Consider the following 21,324-nt stretch of genomic DNA (forward strand, 5'->3'; position numbering starts at 1 on the left):
CGTAAACTACGCTCGGCACATAGCAGTGATCGAGAATAATCATGCCCCTAGCACAGAGCGAGTGTGGATTTGCAACTTATTTAACAAAAAACACTGCCTGTAAAGTCTATCCTCTCACAATCAATGTCTTGCTTGAAAGCAATAACAATCATCAGCCAACATTTCTTTCCTAAAATAAAAATAAAATAAAAAGTTTCCTCGAGGGCACATCAGTTCAGTGCGTCTGTACTTGATGCAGACAAAAACTTAAAGGTTGTTAATGACTTCTTTAGCAATTTTAATAGACTTTTCAGCTTGCGCTGAAAACATATTGCTAAGTAAAGGACAATGGTTTGTATCCATGTAAGAACAAACTATTTATCTACTTATGCATATTGATAAACTTCAATGCACACTAATTCTAGTATAAGTAATTACAGGAACTTGGAAAAAATTGTACTTTCGCAAAAATATAATTGAAATATAAATAAATGCACAAATTTCACAATTTCATCAAAAATAATAATTCCTGTTCTTTAATCCAATATTTAACTATATTCTCCTTTCCTTTATTGCTTTTCAAAACAAAATATAAAAAAACAGAGTTCTTCAAATTTTTCATGCCCAAGGATATACAGTATACCTTATGGTGGACAAGTGAGAGGAAGACTGAAACGAAGGTGGATGGATGTATTTAAAGGTGATCTGAGAGACAAACAATAGTCAGAAGATGATGTGTTTCATCCAGATATGTGGAGGAAAGCTGTCAGAAGCATCTATCCCCCACACAAGAGGGGAAAGATGCAGAGAAAGAAGGGTTAACTGCAACCTTAATACAGTATAGTGTTCATCATTACAGCTTTCAGTCTTCTACTGTAGTCTCTTACAATTAGTTTTCAAGCTTTTTTCCTTGTTATTTAAAAAAAAAAATTCTTTATGTAGGCACAAAGAGGAGTTTGCAAATATGAATCAGAGGTACTGACCAGTTATATAATAACAATTACAATATAGCCTAGTCTTTGAGCTTTCTACAAAGACTAGGCTACCGAACACTACTGAGTTCCAACTCTTTTAACTCTATCATAGTTCTACTGCAAATGGCAAGTATACTTATTGAAAGGGTTATACCACATTCAAGATTCAGTTTACAGGGATAAATATAAAAAGTTTAGCACTACTGCATAAGGATAGTGTATATATGATAAATACTAAGCTTCAGAGGCAGAAGTAAGCATAAAAATAAAGGGGCTGAGCCTTGCAAATGAACTGTAGTTATAGAGTCCTTTCAATGACGTCACTGGGAATCGCCGGCGGCCATGCTGGAGGACATACAAAGCGAAAACATGGCAGCTGCTACAGCGAATATGGACAATGAGAGCGACTTTGTCAAACAATTGTTGGGTGATGATAAGCATTTTACAAGCAGAAACTCGATCTAATCGATAGTCTAGATCCATACCAGATGCAGAATTCATTCAGTCAAAATATTGAGGATTTTCCCAGTATTTCATACATTGATATGGTAAACTACTTGGTACTGTCGGCCAACCCAGAACATGAGTGGGCATACATTTCCATTGAATAATCTGCTTCCAGAATTCGTTGTTTTTCCCTTTAATGCTTTTAAGTCCAAAATTAGATAAACACTGGGCCAATGAAGAGAGTGTTTATAATTATAAAACTAATATTGATCATTTAGCCTAACCTTGTGTATTATAATTTTTGATTGTCAAAATGTATGTAAAAGTTTTGCATTATAATGTCAAATCTTTATCAGTTCAATGCCATAATTTCTTATATACATATAAGCACATGATGATCTTGGAATGATCGTTTTGCCTCCTTGCAATTAAATGCGTAAGTTTAATTATTTTTTCAATGTTTCATATATAAGCTGAAGACCCCTTCGGGTTAAACCAGCTTTCAGATATCATTATTTATAAGCAATGTATATTCATCACATAGGCCTGTATGTCTGCACAATTTAATACACAAATTAAAATAAATATAAATATACACTTAATTATATATAGGCATGAGCACCTTGACGAAATAGAGACCTAGGTAAGTAGCCTTTGTTAATATAGCCAATATGGGCGCTTTTAATTTTTGTTTTGAAAATCTGAGATGCCCCTTTGATGTTTAAAAATTGAGATGCCCCCTCCCCCACACACACTACACACTGAACTGACGATGATACTTGTGAAGTCACCTATGCGATCGGATATAGCATGTTTACACAGGAATAATGATACTTTTAGGGCCTAGCCGAGACTGACCTGATATGAAATTATCAGAACAAATACGTGCGTAGGGTAGTGAGGATTCACGTAGATCAGCCCCTGATATTCTGGTCAACCACAAGTCATGTCTGCGCTTGGATAATTCCTCTGTATCTTTGTCCTGCCGGTATGCGGTAGAAACTCTTGTCAGCTCTTCGTCCTCGATTCCCACAGCCAGCAATAGCGCAAAAACTGGGCATTGTGTGAATGTGAATGTGATGAAATGGCTAAATATTCAACAGTTCAACCATAGCTATTCACTGAACGCGTCTTTGTTTATCCTCCAAGATGGCGGACCGGAAGTTTGATGACGTGTATTGAAAGGACTCTATTGGTATCATTCCTTGCAAACCTTGCTGCATTTGCCATAGCTACCTGAATGCATGATTCCTTGAACCTGTACTCCCATAATTTTACATTTTATTCAGGAACATATTCTTCAAGCCTATTCTGTAAGTAGTAGTAGTAGTAGTAGTAGTAGTGAAGAAGAAAATACATAATAACAATTGTTCCACATTAAGCCAGGTTAAAAACCTGTATCATAATCAAAATGTTCCTCAATTCAAGCTTTTAAAAATATTACATATCTAGTACAGACCTACAAGCTTGTCCCTAAAAATAACATAATGTAATGATATTAATACGGTAGGCCTAATGATAACAATAGCATCTAGAAGAGTACTCAGTAGAGAGCAAGTTTTTGTCACACCAAGCATTTTCATTCTGCTCATAACTCTACTGCATACTTGTACTTTTATGTATCTTCTTCTAAATCTACTGGATTTGTCCTTGGGTCATACCCCATATGCTCACCAAGTTTCATTTAAATTGGTTCGGTACTTTTTGCGTAATGTTCACAAATAAAAAATAAACTAAGAAAATATTTGCAATTTCCTTAACATTACAATTATTTTCAAAGTACTGTACAGTACTGCTGCATACTTGTACTTTGATGTACTTTATCCAAAATGTTAGATTCATCCTTGTGTTATGCCCAAAGAGATTACCAAGTTTGGTCAAAATCAGTACACAAGCTTTTGTGTAAACAAATAAATAAACTAACAAACAGAAGAAAAATATGGGGATGAATACATACCCTTTGCAAAATCTTCAATTTTGGGGAAGGTAGTAGTAGTAGTAGTAGTAGTAGTAGTAGTAGTAGTAGTAGTAGTAGTAGTAGTAGTAGTAGTAGTAATATGATATTTTAATTATAAAATAAATTTTTGAATATACTTACCCGGTGAATATATAGCTGCAACTCTGTTGCTCGACAGACAAACTCTACGGAAAAAACTCGCCAGCGATCGCTACACAGGTTGCGGGTGTGCCCAACAGCGCCATCTGTCGACCAGATACCCAGCTCTTATGTAAACAAAGACTCAATTTTCTCCTCGTCCCACTGCGTCTCTATTGGGGAGGAAGGGAGGGTCATTTAATTTATATATTCACCGGGTAAGTATATTCAAAAATTTATTTTATAATTAAAATATCATTTTTAAATATTTAACTTAGCCGGTGAATATATAGCTGATTCACACCCAGGATGGTGGGTAGAGACCAGTAATATATGTTTACATTTTATGAGCTAAGAGTTTTTTATTTCATTTAGAAGTTATCAAAATAACAAAAACAAAATAAATAGGTACCTGGTAAGGAAGTCGACTTGAACAATTACTCTGCCTTTTAAGTACGTCTTCCTTACGGAGCCTCGCGATCCTCTTAGGATGCTGATCGACCCCTAGGAGCTGAAGTATCAAGGGTTGCAACCCATACAACAGGACCTCATCAAACCCCTAATCTAGGCGCTCTCAAGAAATTACTTTGACCACCCGCCAAATCAACCAGGATGCGAAAGGCTTCTTAGCCTTCCGGACAACCCATAAAAACAACATTAAAAACATTTCAAAAGAAAGATTAAAAGGGTATGGAATTAGGGAATTGTAGTGGTTGAGCCCTCACCCACTACTGCACTCGCTGCTACGAATGGTCCCAGTGTGTAGCAGTCCTCGTAAAGAGACTGGACATCCTTTAGATAAAAAGACGCGAACACTGACTTGCTTCTCCAATAGGTTGCGTCCATTATACTTCGCAGAGATCTATTTTGCTTAAAGGCCACGGAAGTTGCAACAGCTCTAACTTCGTGCGTCTTCACCTTAAGCAAAGCTTGGTCTTCCTCACTCAAATGTGAATGAGCTTCTCGTATTAACAGTCTGATAAAGTAGGATAAAGCATTCTTTGACATAGGCAAAGATGGTTTCTTAACTGAACACCATAAAGCTTCAGATTGGCCTCGTAAAGGTTTAGTGCGCTTTAAATAGAACTTAAGAGCTCTCACAGGGCATAAGACTCTTTCTAGTTCATTGCCTACAATCTCCGATAAGCTGGGAATATCGAACGATTTAGGCCAAGGTCGAGAAGGCAGCTCATTTTTGGCTAGAAAACCAAGTTGTAGCGAACATGTGGCTTTTTCTGATGAAAATCCGATGTTCTTGCTGAAGGCATGAATCTCACTGACTCTTTTAGCTGAGGCTAAGCATACTAGGAAAAGTGTCTTTAGAGTGAGATCTTTCAAGGAGGCTGATTGTAGCGGCTCAAACCTGTCTGACATGAGGAATCTTAGTACCACGTCTAAATTCCAACCAGGTGTAACCAAACGACGCTCCTTAGTGGTCTCAAAAGACTTAAGGAGGTCTTGAAGATCTTTATTGTTGGAAAGATCTAAGCCTCTATGCCGGAAGACCGATGCCAACATGCTTCTGTAGCCCTTGATAGTGGGAGCTGAAAGGGATCGTCCTTTTCTCAGGTATAAGAGAAAGTCAGCTATTTGAGCTACAGAGGTACTGGTCGAGGATACAGAAACTGACTTGCACCAGTCTCGGAAGACTTCCCACTTCGATTGGTAGAGTCTAATGGTGGATGCTCTCCTTGCTCTAGCAATCGCACTGGCTGCCTCCTTCGAAAAGCCTCTAGCTCTCGAGAGTCTTTCGATAGTCTGAAGGCAGTCAGACGAAGAGCGAGGAGGCTTTGGTGTACCTTCTTTACGTGTGGCTGACGTAGAAGGTCCACCCTTAGAGGAAGACTTCTGGGAACGTCTACTAGCCATCGAAGTACATCGGTGAACCATTCTCTCGCGGGCCAGAGGGGAGCAACTAGCGTCAACCTTGTCCCTTCGTGAGAGGCGAACTTCTGCAGTACCTTGTTGACAATCTTGAACGGTGGGAATGCGTAGAGATCTAGATGTGACCAATCTAGGAGAAAGGAATCTATATGTATTGCTGCTGGGTCCGGGACTGGGGAGCAATAGATTGGAAGCCTCTTGTTCAGCGAGGTTGCAAAGAGATCTATGGTTGGCTGGCCCCAAGTGGCCCAAAGTCTCTTGCACACATCCTTGTGGAGGGTCCATTCTGTTGGAATTACTTACCCTTTCCGACTGAGACAATCTGCTATGACATTCAAGTTGCCTTGGATGAACCTCGTTACTAGTGAGATGTCTTGATCTTTTGACCAGATGAGGAGGTCCCTTGCGATCTCGTACAGCGTCAGTGAGTGGGTCCCTCCTTGCTTGGAGATGTACGCCAAGGCAGTGGTGTTGTCTGAGTTCACTTCCACCACTTTGCCTCGAAGGAGAGACTTGAAGCTTTTCAAGGCCAGATGTACAGTGAACCCTCGTTTATCGCGGTAGATAGGTTCCAGACGCGGGCGCGATAGGTGAAAATCCGCGAAGTAGTGACATCATATTTACCTATTTATTTAACATGTATATTCGGACTTTTAAAACCTTCCCTTGTACGTAGTACTGTTAACAAACCACCCTTTAATGTACAGAACACTTAATGCATGTACTACAGCACCCTAAACTAAAACAGGCACAAATATTAAAGGCAATTTTATATCATGCGTTTCCTAAACATCTAAAAAGCACGATAAAAAATGGCAACCAATGTTTTGTTTACGTTCATCTCTGATCATAATGAAGAAACAAACTCATTTAGTGTACAGTACACATATATGTATAGGTTAGTTTTTGCATCGATTATATTGATTATACAGTACTGTACTGTACAGTGAACCCTCGCTACTTCGCGGTTCGACCATCGCGGATTCACCACTTCGCGGATTTTTTCCATAACCCATTTATATACAGTAATATATATATATATATATATATATATATATATATATATATATATATATATATATATATATATATGTATGCATGTATTTATGTATATATGTAGGTATGTATATGTGTATACATATAAATATATATATATATATATATATATATATATATATACACACACACACACACACATATATATATATATATATATATATATATATGTGTGTGTGTGTGTGTATATATATATATATATATATATATATATCTATATATCTAAAGTAGGAAGATGTGATGTAGTTCTAAGGGAAAAGTATGGGAAATATGTCTGGGTAATAAGCAAAGCTCTACCTCCAGTTTGTTTCTACATTATGATCAGAGATAAATGTAAACAAAACATTGGTTGCCATTTTTTATCGTGCTTTTTAGCATGTTTAGGAAATGCATGATATAAAATCACCTTTAATATTTGTGCCTGTTTTAGTTTAGGGTACTGTAGTACATGCATTAAGTGTTCTGTACATTAAAGGGTAGTTTGTTGACAGTACTACGTACAAGGGAAGGTTTTAAAAGTCTGAATATACATGTTGAATAAATAGGTAAATATGGTGTCACTACTTCGCGGATTTTCACCTATCGCGGCCGCGACTGGAACCTATCTACCGCGATAAACGAGGGTTCACTATGTTGATTTGTTTATTACCAATGTTTTAGTTTACGTATTTTTCTTAGGACTTCCAAATGAAATGTTTTTCTTTATGACGCCGCCTGAAACGACGGCGTGTACGCTCAGTAAACAACCACGCTCAGAACAAACAAGGCATTTAACGCGCATGATGATAGTGATAAATAATGATACAGTACATACAGTATTTACAGTAAAAGCATTTACAAAATATGTTACCTTACAAATATAAATTATACAGTATTGTACGTAGCAAAGCAGGAAAACAATTTACGAGAGAGAGAGAGAGAGAGAGAGAGAGAGAGAGAGAGAGAGAGAGAGAGAGAGAGAGAGAGAGAGAGAGAGAGAGAGAGAGAGAGAGATTGTTTTACGTACGTAAATGTAAATTTTAAACAAAAAAAATATGATAGGTTACAACATGTAGACTTTTAAAACCTTCCCTTTAACTTAATGCATACAGTACGTACATTACTAAACTATAAAACAGGCAGTAAGAATATTAAAGTAAAAAATAAAGATTGTTACTGTACTCACCACGAAAGAAGTTGAAGAAAAACTTGAATGGTGATGGCGATGAATTTGCTGCACAGTAGAAATGATGATGATGAAGCTGATGATGTGTTCTACTGTGCAGCCAATGATAGTATTTTACGTCTCTTCAGACAGAGGTGTCTTTTCCTGGGACACCTCTTCAACTTCTTCCTGGGAAACTTCAATTTCTTCCGAAGGCGTACTAGCAGGAGGAACTGGCTCTTTTTTGCGAGGCTGGAAGAACATTGTGATCGGAAGTTGTTGCCGCTGCTTCTTTTTTCGATCCAAGAGCATTTTGTAGGGAGTCATTATGTCATCAACCTTGTTGCAGAATTGCATCGAGCGAACCATATCCTCGTCCCACTCTTGCAACATTTCTTTCAACTCCTTCGCGTGGTTGCAGGCCTTGGCAAGCCGTTCTAATGTTAAGCCCGTTTCTTCGACATTTTCTTGGGTCTCTTCCTGGGTATCACTCTCTTCCTCACTTGCCGATTTCGTCAGGTCTTCGAGGTCTGCGTCAGTTAGGGGCTGGGAATGGCAGTCCAACAACTCGTCGACGTCTTCAGTCGTCATGTCGCCAAACCCGTCACCTCCAATTATGGCAGCCAACTGCACAGATTTCCGTATTGCAGAGTGTTGGATTTCCGACGGAGTAAATCCCTTGTCGTCGTAAACAATATCGGGCCACAACTTCTTCCAGCTCGCATTCACGGTTGCAGGTTTCATCTCTTGAAGTGCCTTCTGAATATTCTGCAGGCACGTGGCTATGGTGTACTGCCGCCAGTACGCCTTCAAGTTGAAATCTTCATCCTCGTCATCTTGGGCAGCATCCACACACGCAACGAGGTCCGCCAAGGTATTCTTCGTGTAGAGGGCCTTGAACGCCCTGATAACCCCCTGGTCCATCGGTTGAATTAATGACGTGGTGTTGGGTGGCAGGAACTCAACCTGAATGCCCTCATGCGACAGGTCAGTTGCGTGTCCACCAGCGTTATCCATAAGGAGAAGGATCTTGAATGGCAAGCCCTTCTCTAAGAGATATTTACTGACTTGCGGGATAAAACACTGGTGGAACCAGTTGGAGGTCAGCATCTTCGTAATCCATGCTTTTTGATTATGCATCCAGTACACGGGAAGGAGATTCTTATTTTTATTTTTCAAAGCGCGAGGATTTTTCGACTTATAAATAAGCCCCGGCTTTAACAAAAATCCAGCAGCATTGCCACACATCACGAGGGTAACGCGATCCTTGAATGCCTTAAAGCCAGAGGCTTTGGCTTCCTCTTTGAACAGGAAAGTTCGCGACGGCATTCTCTTCCAAAACAAGCCAGTCTCATCCATATTAAAGACTTGTTCCGGCTTGTATCCACCTTCGGCGATAATATTCTTGAACGTCTGGTTCACGTAAGTTTCAGCAGCGGCAGTGTCAGCGGAAGCAGACTCCCCATGCAGGGAAACGCTTTTCAGGGCGAAGCGTTTCTGAAACTTCGCGAACCATCCTTTGCTTGCGGAAAAACGTTTCTGAGGCTGGGAATCAGTGGATGTCCCTGGTTGAGGATCATCTGCATCATCATCATCTTCAGCATGGTTGCCGTCGTCGTCTTTAGGTTCCTTTGCAGCAAAATTCTCATATAAACTCAAAGCCTTTGTTTGGATGGTGTTCGTATCCAACGCTATGTTCTTCTTCCGGCAGTCGGCAATCCACACAGCTAAAGCACCTTCCATGCGTACGATCGTTTTATTACGCGTTGTAACGACTCGCTTCGCTGATCTGCTAAAGGTGATTGCAGCCGTCTTTCTAATGTTCGCCTCGTCCTTTTTGATATAGCGAACGGTGGATTCGTTGATGCCAAAATGGCGGCCGGCGGCCGCGTAACTTCTACCATCTTTTAACATGTCGAGAAGCGTAACCTTCTCAGCTATCGTCATCATCCTTCGGTGGCGTTTAGGCTCACTACCAGCCTTAAGAGAAGCAGAACGCTTGGGAGCCATTACAGTAGGATTTACGTACAGTACTGTAACAAAAAGTTCAACTTAAAAAGGTCGCACACAGCACAGATTAAACTTCACAAACTTAAGAACGTCTACTCAGCGATACGCGATAAGAGAAAGTGAACGATCCAGCCCCGCGAGAACTTTGATGCTGCGGGTAGAAGATGAGGGCAAAACACCAATCACAGGCTAGATAACAAAACTTGAGTTCTGATTCGTCATCTATCAGCGCTTGAACCAATCACAACCCGTCTTACAGTACTATGATGCGTTGGTTACCTACTCATAGAAGATGCCCCGCGCATACTGAACGTACGTAGATTAAGTACAATACCGTAATAATAATAAATAATGATAATAATACTGTACAGTAATAATAATAATAATAATGATAATAATAACAATAATAATTTTATTAACAACAACAACAATAATAATAATAATAACAATAATAATAATACACACTTTACGTACGCTATTTTACGCCTCTCTCTCTCTCTCTCTCTCTCTCTCTCGTACGCTTATTCGAAATGTGATTTTTGCAACAAAGAATATTATTGGATGCAGTACTGTACTACGTACGTATACATACAAAAGATTCATGGAAAAGAAGCACATCCATTACAGTACACACCATTCTAATATGGTATGACTGCATCTGATTTGCATTTCATGTTCGATTTAATTTTACTACGTACTGAATTATCGTATGATCACATTCTCTTTTCGTGTTTTATTTCTTTCTGTGCTGAATTATATATCATATGTAATGCAATGAACAATCAGTAAGAGCAGATATTACTAATTACAGTATTAATGGAATTACAGGTAACAAAATATCGTATTTGGGGGTCTTCAGATTTCGCGGTATTTTCGAATTTTCCGGAAAATCCGCGATATGTATATATATATGGGTTATGGAAAAACCCCGCGAAGTGGTGAATCCGCGATTGTCGAACCGCGAAGTAGCGAGGGTTCACTGTACTGCCAACAGCTCCTTGCAGTTGATATGCATGTTCCTCTGACTCGAGTTCCACAGTCCTGAGCATTCCCGACTGTCTAATGTCGCGCCCCAGCCCACGTCCGATGCGTCCGAGAAGAGAACGTGGTTGGGAGTCTGAACAGCCAGGGGAAGACCCTCTCTCAAGTTGATATTGTCCTTCCACCAAGTCAGACAAGACTTCATCTTTTCGGAAATCGAGATCGAGACCGCTTCTAGCGTCTTGTCCTTTTTCCAGTGAAAAGCTAGATGGTATTGAAGCGGACGGAGGTGTAGTCTTCCTAATGACACAAATTGTTCCAGGGATGATAGCGTCCCTACCAGACTCATCCACAGCCTGACTGAGCAGTGTTCCTTCTTCAGCATGTTCTGGATGAATAACAGGGCTTGACTTATTCTGGGGGCCGACGGAAAAGCCCGAAAAGCTTGACTGTGAATCTCCATCCCTAAATACACAATAGTTTGGGATGGGACCAGTTGCGACTTTTCCAAATTGACTAGGAGTCCCAATTCCTTGGTCAGATCTAGAGTCCACTTGAGATCCTTCAGACAGCGACGACTGGAAGAGGCTCTGAGAAGCCAGTCGTCTAAATAAAGGGAGGCTCGGATGTCCGATAAATGGAGGAATTTGGCTACATTCCTCATCAGCCTCGTAAACACGAGAGGAGCTGTGCTTAGGCCAAAGCACAGGGCCCGAAACTGGTAGACCACCTTTTCGAAAACGAATCTCAGAAAAGGTTGGGAGTCTGAGTGGATGGGGACGTGGAAGTAGGCGTCCCTTAGGTCTAGGGAGACCATCCAGTCTTCCCTTCTGACCGCTGCTAAGACTGACTTTGTGGTCTCCATGGAGAACTTCGTCTTTGTGACAAAGACATTCAGAGCACTGACGTCTAGCACCGGCCTCCACCCTCCTGTCTTCTTTGAAACCAAGAAGAGGCGGTTGTAGAATCCCGGTGATTGAAGGTCCGAGACTTTGACCACCGCTCCCTTCTTTAGCAAAAGAGACACTTCCAGTTTCAGGGCTTGTCTCTTTTCTTCCTCTCTGTACCTGGGAGAGAGATCGATGGGAGACGTCGCTAGAGGGGGTTTTCGTACAAACGGGATCTTGTACCCCTCTCTGAGCAACTTCACAGATTGTGCATCTGCGCCTCTCTTCTCCCAGGCTTGCCAGAAGTTCTTGAGTCTGGCTCCCACTGCTGTCTGAAGTTGCGGGCAGTCAGACTCTGCCCTTAGAGGACTTGGATCCTTTCCTCTTCCCTCGCTTCCCTTCGGCACGAGCACCTCCTCTGCTGGAGGCTCTGCCACGAAAGGGCGGAATAAAGCGAGACGCTGGAGTGTCCATCCTCGGTCTAGCTGATAATGTAGGCAAAGGGGGAGCTTTGCGAGCTGAGGACGCAACAAGATCGTGAGTGTCCTTCTGCACTAACGAAGCGGCTATTTCCTTTATCAGGACTTCTGGAAAAAGGCACTTGGAAAGAGGAGCAAAGAGAAGCTCAGATCTCTGGCACGGTGTAACTCCAGCAGAAAGGAATGAGCAGAGAGATTCTCGCTTTTTTAGGACTCCGGACACAAATGAGGCAGCAAGCTCATTGGACCCATCACGGACGGCCTTGTCCATGCAGGACATAATAAGCAAAGAAGTCTCTTTATCTGTCGAAGAGATCTTCCTGCTTATGGCTCCTAGGCACCAGTCTAAGAAGTTAAAGACTTCAAAAGCCCTAAAGATTCCTTTCATAAGGTGGTCCAGGTCCGATGATGACCAACAAATCTTTGAGCGTCTCATGGCAAGGCGGCGGGGAGAGTCTACAAGACTTGAGAAGTCGCCCTGGGCAGAGGCAGGAACTCCCAAGCCGAGAACTTCTCCCGTGGCATACCAGACGCTCGATCTAGAAGAGAGTCTAGCAGGGGGAAAAGCAAATGCTGTCTTCCCTAAACTCTTCTTGGACTCTAACCAGTCTCCTATCACCCGCAAAGCTCTCTTGGACGAGCGTGCGAGGACGAGTCTAGTAAAGGCAGGTGCGGTAGAAGGCATGCCTAAAACAAACTCTGAAGGCGGAGAACGAGGAGCCACAGAAACAAACTGGTCAGGAAACAGCTCTTTGAAAATAGCCAAAACTTTTCTAAAGTCCAAAGAGGGTCGAGTAGACTTAGGCTCGTCCAGTTCTGATTGTTGTTCATCTTGATGTGCAGCAACATCGTCATCAGAAAGTTCCTCATCCGAGAACTGATGAGGAAACGGCAACGGAGTGGGTAACGGCTGGTTCGCTGAGTCCGGTCGTACTGGTGCATGCGTGACTGAGCCGGACGCAACGTCATGGACCTGCTGCACAGTCTGTGAGCTGTCAACAACCATGGTAGCGCGAGGACGCACAGCGTCTACCCGAGACTGTCTAGGCTGACTGGGTTGCGCAGTGGAAACCACACTGGGTTGCGGAGGTTGACGCACCGCGTCAAAACAAGTCAACTCTGAAGGTTGTTGAACGTCCAGAACGTCAACACCCACTTCCGTGCGTCGCTTAACGTCAACATGCGGCTGGCAGCCCACACTGGAACGCATCGGTGGAGGAACTCCCTCAACTGGTGTACGTGAGAAGGTTACCTCAGCGTCCACAGGACACACAACCGATCGCTTAGAAGGTTGTAGGCTAGTTACTGCACTCGCTGCTGGTACGGCAGCAACCTTCTCCTCATGAAAGTCCTGCATTAGAGACGTAAGCTTGGACTGCATGTCTTGCAGTAAAGCCCATTTAGGGTCTACGGGAGCAGGTGCGGCGACAGACGGTGTTAGGGTCTGAAGCGGTACCGCTTTGCCTCTCTTAGGCGGTGAGCAGTCATCAGATGACGGCAACGAGTCCGAACTGACCCAGTGACTACAACCGGGACGTTGGACTTGTCCTGAAGGGACCGATTTACGTTTTAAAGGTCGTGAGACCTTGGTCCAAAGTTTCTTGCGAGAAACACCTTCAGACGACGAGGTATAAATGGGCTCTCTCGTCTTAGGTAGGTAGGGGCGATCTTGGGTAGATACGCCCGATACCATGGAGGGAACGTCTGTTCGCTGATTAAAGCCTCTCGAACCCATGCGTCGTACGACATTGCTTCTCCCCTGGACTTGGGAGCTTGCAAGAGGTCCCGGACTAGGAGGACGACAGGCACGAACAGACGAACCCTCAAGCGCAACACTGTTCACAACACTATCACTTGGCACTTTAGCACTTCCCACTGCACTTTGGCACTTAAGCTCCTTAACATCCGCCATGAGCTGATTGCGGTCACTTGCAAGGGACTCAACTCTCTCACCCAGAGCCTGGATGGCATGCATCATGTCAGTCATCGATGGTTCCTGAGTGCTAGGAGGGGGTTAGGAACAACCACTACAGGGGAAGGAATAGGTTGTGGGGCATGAGGAGAGGATACATCAATAGATCGAGAAGAACTTCTCCTAACTCTATCTCTCTCTAGCCTACATGTGTACTTTTCGAATTCGATAAAATCGAATTCCGAAAGGCCCACGCACTCCTCACACCGATCTTCCAATTGACAGGTTTTACCCCTACAATTGGAACAAACAGTGTGAGGGTCGATAGAAGCCTTCGGAAGACGCCTAGAACAGTCCCTAGCATTGCATTTCCTAAATTTGGGAACTTGTGAAGGGTCAGCCATTTTGAATTGGTCAAGGGAAAATTCCAAAAACGATCTAAGTCATCAACAATGAATCCGTTACCAAAAAGAGTTCAAGGATTTGTTTGAAGAAAAACCCAGCACAGCGAAAGCTCAAAACCAGAATATAGTACTTCACCAATAAGATGTGAAAAACTCCAGTTTAGCAACAGCGAGTAAAGTACGTCTTGTCGGCACCTCGACAGAGAAAAAAATTGAGTCTTTGTTTACATAAGAGCTGGGTATCTGGTCGACAGATGGCGCTGTTGGGCACACCCGCAACCTGTGTAGCGATCGCTGGCGAGTTTTTTCCGTAGAGTTTGTCTGTCGAGCAACAGAGTTGCAGCTATATATTCACCGGCTAAGTTAAATATTTAAAAAATCATAATAATCATAATAATAATAATCATAATAATAACAATCATAATAATAATAATCATAATCATAATAATAATAATAATAATAATAATAACAGAGTTCAACATTTTTACTTCAGACAACTTTCATTCTAAACAGAACAATGCAGATACAAAAATCAGACTAATTATCACATAACTCACACTACTGAAGGAAGAATAAAACATAACAATGTAATGATCACTTTATCATCTTACTGGTGACTAGACCCACATCAATAAATTAGTATTTGTTGTATTGTTCCTTCCTAAAAGAATACTACAATAAAATATCATTCAATATTCAATCTGATCAGACTTGTTGGATACAAAGGAATTAAATGAACTATTCACAATAAAGACTGTTCATGTGCGCTTGCTTCAGCGTGAGGAGAGCGATGTGTGGATCCAGACTCCTGGCCCAATCTTCTATCTCAGAATCTGGTGGCCAAAAAAAAAAAAAAAAAAAAAAAAAAAAACAGCTGACTGGAATGTGAAAAGGCAAGGGTCTAGCAATAAGAAGGATCCAAAGTAAATGAGAGAGCAAGGCTAGTGGAAAAGCCATTGTCTCTATAAAGTACTGTATACCAGTAGAACCCTTATTAAATGGTACACTAGAGCTGTTAAACAAAACATAAGGAGTTAGCCTACTGTTCAGATCAGGGCATGCCCAAAGAAGAGTTAGCCTTCTCATATTGCATGAACATAAGTTAACTTTTCCACAAAAAGATAAATTTTGCAATTAAGCACATCACTACAAACTTCAGTAAGCCCGGTAATAGTTTGAGCAGCATCATCCTTATCACTACTTAAATCCACTTACCTACTCTTCTCTGAATGCTCCCCTGAATGTAAGTTACAGTACTTTTCTTTTAGGTTTAGTATACTTTTCACACACATGTTCAGACATAACCCTATCATTCTTCCATAAAAGGCTGTTAAATTCTAACATTCAGAACATCTACTAAAACACACTATTGTCTACGACCCATAAAACAAAGAGAATGACGAGAACTTTCCTCTAACAACAGCCCACTTTAACTATTATTACATAAATACATATCAAAGCTAGAATACATCCCTAATTTAGCTAAAGTTAATTTGCCTTTGTAATGAAAACTTTAAATCTGAATTCACAGAGCGAGACTAAAAAGTCTGACCAGATCACTAGTGATGATTAATTTGAAATACAGTATTGCTCCCAAACCTTGTTCGTTATCATACATGACCATATAAACCTTAGGTGAGATTCACAGATATAATAGTTGTATATCAAAGCCCACTTTGACATGAGGATTTGACCTCTGTACAGAAAGGAATCTACATGCTTACTGTATCTCATTTAGAAAAAAAACTCACAACTATCATAAAATTATCTCATTAAAAAAACTCCCAATTATCATAACATTTTGTTCATCAGATCATAAACAAATGTCTAAAGCCACCAAGGTGATCATGTACCTTCTTCCTTGCAGAGATACACATTTGTTATTGGAATTTGAACATTTTGCTAAAAAATCTGTCCAACACCTGCTTCATAAATGAAAGTAACAATGCCTTTCATGGTGTTGGAAAATAGCAAAGTTCAAAAGCATGTGATTCTTCAGATTAGCCAAGTATTGTTGTCACCGCCTAAAGCCTAATGAAACTTCCCAAGGAATGACACAAAAGTTGTTTATCAAACAATAATGTAATCAACACTTGGAATGCTCAAGGATCCAAATACTTTCTCAGATAAGATAAAAGGGAGACTCCTTTTTCTGGGATGCACTTTGAGATGACTTATTTTTTTGGGGAGGGGGTAAAACAAAAGGGGTTTAATCTTCTCTACGAGCTAAAAATCTTACTTCTTACAAGGATGGCCCAAAAGATTAATTATATTTTCCCTGCCAAGATATTGTTTTAAAATCTATGCTGTAATCGGTAGACTCAAAATGTTTAAAATTTGGTCATAATATCTTGAGGGATTTGTTTACAATACTTGAAATTCATGCCAATTAAAATTTTGTTGAATATCAAAACATATTTTAGCAGTACTGTAATTAGTTACCGAGTTTCGTAAAGATGGAAACTTGAGTCATGATATGAGGCTATTAAGTACTGACTAATTCTCTGATGGAATAATATTATTTCTACATCTATGGCTACCATAATGCCACTGTAGGTTTAGGTTACTTAATTTTATCATAATTTTTCCTTGATTAACCTGACTGCTGATTTCAGAGGTTAGTTGCCTATGAAATAAAATTTTTTTATATTTGTTTACTTTCTCATGTTATTGCTTAAAAAATATATCTAATTGCATAAAGGGAAAATTTTAAATACCAGTACAAATAATGATGATGATGGTGATGGTGACGACTTTATACAAAATAAATCAACTTTCCTTGTAAGAAGGCAGCAAAAAGCAAGCACTTTAAATTAAATAACCAAAACCTTATAAAATTATGCATTACACTAACATCATTAAAGAAAAGCACTAAGATAATGTAAATATCTTTAATTTTAAGACATTTTTGTATATGCCTATCTAATCTGAAATCATGTTTTAACCACTTTCACATGGCAGAAATTTACATATCACACACAATTCACAATGAATGTCACAAAATTTCAAGTTGAGGTACAGTATCATGACATACAAGAAAAAAAAAAAAAACTATGGGATTTATCTAATTTCAATTAGTTTTTTGTCCAGAGAGAAATCTTTAATATTCCCTATTCAGCTATAATTTCCATGATAAAAACATCTTTACCCCTCTTTACAATATAAGCAGATCTTGAGAAAAAAATTAAAGAACATACAGCAATATCCAAGAAATATGTAGAGGGCTACAGAATATAAATATTAGAAATACAGTCATCAAGTTATACTTATCAGGTACAGAATAAAATATACTGTACAAGAAACATAAGAGATACTGTGGTTTCATAATCACAGCTAAACTTCACACCAGTTACAAACATTCTATTAAAACTGGTCTTCCTGCAAAGTTTACTTACAGATACGGTACTATTTAAAGAAAAGCATACCTGACAACTGTGAAAATAATGAAAATCAATATGATTCCTCTTGTTTAATGCACACTAGTTCAGGCTGATTTTTTATTTTCTTCACCTTCCTCTAATGACTTAACATAGTTTTCTTCTTCAAAGCGCAGTTACTTTTCCTCAACTGAGTTACTGTCAACATTATTACAATCAATTTCTTCTAGTTCACACTTAACAGGAACTGTAAGACTCCCATCTACGTCACTCATTCTGTTTTCTTCTCCTGATGATGATATTTCATTCATTTTGTGCAGTTTTATATGTGCATTCAATGATGACTTCTGACTGAAAAGCTTTCCACATTCTGTGCATAGATATGGTTTTTCTCCTGTGTGTATTCTAAAATGTATTTTCAAATATTCTTTCCTTTGAAAACTTTTGCCACATTCTAAACAGGAGAATGGCTTTTCTCCCGTGTGAGTTCTCATGTGAAACATCAAGTCGCCCTTCCGAACAAAACCCCTTCCACACTCTAAGCACTTAAATGGCCTTTCATCTGAATGAATTTTTAAATGCTTTTTGTATGAATTACTGTAGGCGAATGTCTTTCCGCAGTCATGGCAAAGATATGGCTTCTCTCCCGTATGGACTTTCAAATGCAAATTGAGATGACCTTGTGTAGTGAATTTTTTTCCACACTCCACACAAGTAAATTGTCTTTCACGGTGCATTTTCATATGAGAAGCAAGAGACTTTTCTTGACTAAAACTCTTTCCACAATCCGTACAAAAAAAGGGCTTCTCTTCAGTATGAATTCTCAGTTGGTGCAGAGTTAGACTTCGTTCCTCTTTAAATGCTCTTCCACATTCGTAACAAACAAAAATCTTTTCTCCCACGTGTGTTTTCTCGTGCTTTGTGCAAATACTCTTCTCCCTAAATCTCTTGCCACAATAAGTACAGATAAACTGCTTCTCTCCTGTATGGATTCTTGTATGCACTTTTAGGTGGCTTTTTCTTAAAAACGTCTTTTCGCAGTAGGTACAACAGAATGGCCTCTCCCCTGAGTGAATTCTCATATGATCTTTAAGATGGCCATTTGTGAAAAATGACTTTCCACATTCCGTACAAGTAAATGACCTGGAACGATAGTCTTTGCTGTCTGCCTCTAATAAATTAAGCCCATCACAATATTTTTCTTTATTTTCCTCATAAATATTCTCTGTCTCGTCTTCAAATTTTATGGTACTATTGTCGTCCACCACTGTGACTATAACTTCAGGTTCCATGCTTGACAATTAAATCTTCATACAATTACAGAGATGATGCTCAGGACCAACCCTGGGTGAATAATAAAAATGAAATCACTTTTCAGTTTCTGATAACAGTCTTTCCTTTTTTATTACAAGAAAATAGAATTAACTAAAATTCATCAAAATATTTCCCTATATTCATAAGTTCTGTCGTCAAAATCACAACACTCTCAAGATAAAGTACAATATAAAAGCAAAACTTTTACTAAAATCATAAAACCTTAAATTATTTCAGGCTATCCTATACATACATTGTGGCATTCTATTTCTATTTTGTAACAAAATGTTATTTTCATTAGTAAAATAAATTTTTGAATATACTTACCCGATAATCATGTAGCTGTCAACTCCGTTGCCCGACAGAATTCTACGGGAGGGATACGCCAGCTATCACTATACTAGAAGGGGGTGTACTCACAAGCGCCACCTGTGGCCAGGTACTACAGTACTTGTTGTTGACGCCACCTCACTTTTTCCTCGGTCCACTGGTTCTCTATGGGGAGGAAGGGTGGGTCAATTAAATCATGATTATCGGGTAAGTATATTCAAAAATTTATTTTACTAATGAAAATAACATTTTTCAATATTAAACTTACCCGATAATCATGTAGCTGATTCACACCCAGGGGGGTGGGTGAAAAACCAGTGTACAAGACTAAAGGATAGCTAAGTATCCCGTATTTCATATAATCAGTTATCCACAATAACAATGAAATAATAAGTACCTGGTAAGGAAGTCGACTTGAACCGTTACTCTGCCTTTAATAAGATCGTCTTCCTTACTGAGCGCAGCGTTCCTCTTGGAAGGCTGAATCAACTCAAAGGTGCTAAAGTATACAGGGCTGCAACCCATACTAAAGGACCTCATCACAACCTTTAACCTCGGCGCTTCTCAAGAAAGAATTGACCACCCGCCAAATCAACAAGGATGTGGAAGGCTTCTTAGCCGACCGTACAACCCATAAAAAGTATTCAAGAGAAAGGTTAAAAGGTTATGGGATTATGGGAATGTAGTGGCTGAGCCCTCGCCTAATACTGCATTCGTTGCTACGAATGGTCCCAGGGTGTAGCAGTACTCGTAAAGAGACTGGACATCTTTGAGATAGAATGATGCGAACACTGACTTGCTTCTCCAATAGGTTGCATCCATAACACTCTGCAGAGAATGGCTCTGTTTGAAGGCCACTGAAGTAGCCACAGCTCCCACTTCATGTGTCCTTACCTTCAGCAAAGCAAGGTCTTTTTCCTTCAGATGAGAATGTGTTTCTCTAATCAGAAGCCTGAATAGTAAGAAACTGAGTTCTTAGAACTTGGAAAAGAAGGTTTCTTGATAGCACACTATAAGGCTTCTGATTGTCCTTGTAAAGGTTAAGACCTTTTTAGATAGTACCTAAGAGCTCTAACTGGGCAAAGTACTCTCTTCAGTTCATTCCCCACCAAGTTGGACAGGCTTGGGATCTCGAACGACTTAGGCCAAGGACGTGAAGGAAGCTCGTTTAGCAAAAACCGAGCTGCAAGGAACATGTAGCCGTTTCAGATGTGAAAACAATGATCCTGCTGAAGGCGTGGATCTCACTTACTCTTTTAGCTGTTGTCAAGCACACGAGGAAAAGAGTTTTTAATGTGAGGTCCTAAAAAGAGGCTGATTGGAGAGGTTCAAATCTTGATGACATAAGGAACCTTAGGACCACGTCTAGATTCCAGCCTGGAGTGGACAACCGACGTTCCTTTGAGGTCTCAAAAGACCTAGGGAGGTCCTGTAGATCTTTGTTGGTGGAAAGATCCAAGCCTCTGTGGCGGAAAACCGCTGCCAACATACTTCTGTAACCCTTGATCGTAGGAGCTGAAAGGGATCTTACTTTCCTTAGATATAACAGGAAGTCAGCAATCTGGGTTACAGTGGTACTGGTTGAGGAAACTGCATTGGTCTTGTACCAGCTACGGAAGACTTCCCCTTGAGACTGATAGATTCTGAGAGTGGATGTTCTCCTTGCTTTGGCAATCGCTCTGGCTGCCTCCTTCGAAAAGCCCCTAGCTCTTGAGAGTCTTTCGAAAGTCTGAAGGCAGTCAGACGAAGAGCGTGGAGGATTGGGTGTACCTTCTTTACGTGAGGTAGACTTAGAAGGTTCACTCCTAGAGGAAGAGTCCTGGGAATGTCGACCAGCCATTGCAGTACCTCTAAGAACCATTCTCTCGCGGGCCAGAGCGGAGCCAACCAACGTCAGCCGTGTCCTTTTGTGAGAGGAGAACTTCTGAAGTACCCTGTTGACAATCTTGAACGGCGGGAATGCATACAGGTCGAGATGGAACCAATCCAGCAGAAAAGCATCCACGTGAACTGCTGCTGGGTCTGGAATCGGAGAACAATACAACAGGAGT

The 21,324-nt window shown here is 40.4% G+C and overlaps 1 pseudogene; it reads right to left on the reverse strand.

The window, feature by feature from the left end:
* Nucleotides 1–17,129: 17,129 nt before the first annotated feature.
* The window catches only part of LOC137643033 (zinc finger protein 585A-like), a 157,567-nt pseudogene continuing 153,372 nt past the window's right edge, over nt 17,130–21,324 (reverse strand).

The sequence above is a fragment of the Palaemon carinicauda genome, chromosome 6, assembly GCF_036898095.1.
Source record: "Palaemon carinicauda isolate YSFRI2023 chromosome 6, ASM3689809v2, whole genome shotgun sequence".
In the NCBI taxonomy this organism is placed as follows: Eukaryota; Metazoa; Arthropoda; class Malacostraca; order Decapoda; family Palaemonidae; genus Palaemon; species Palaemon carinicauda.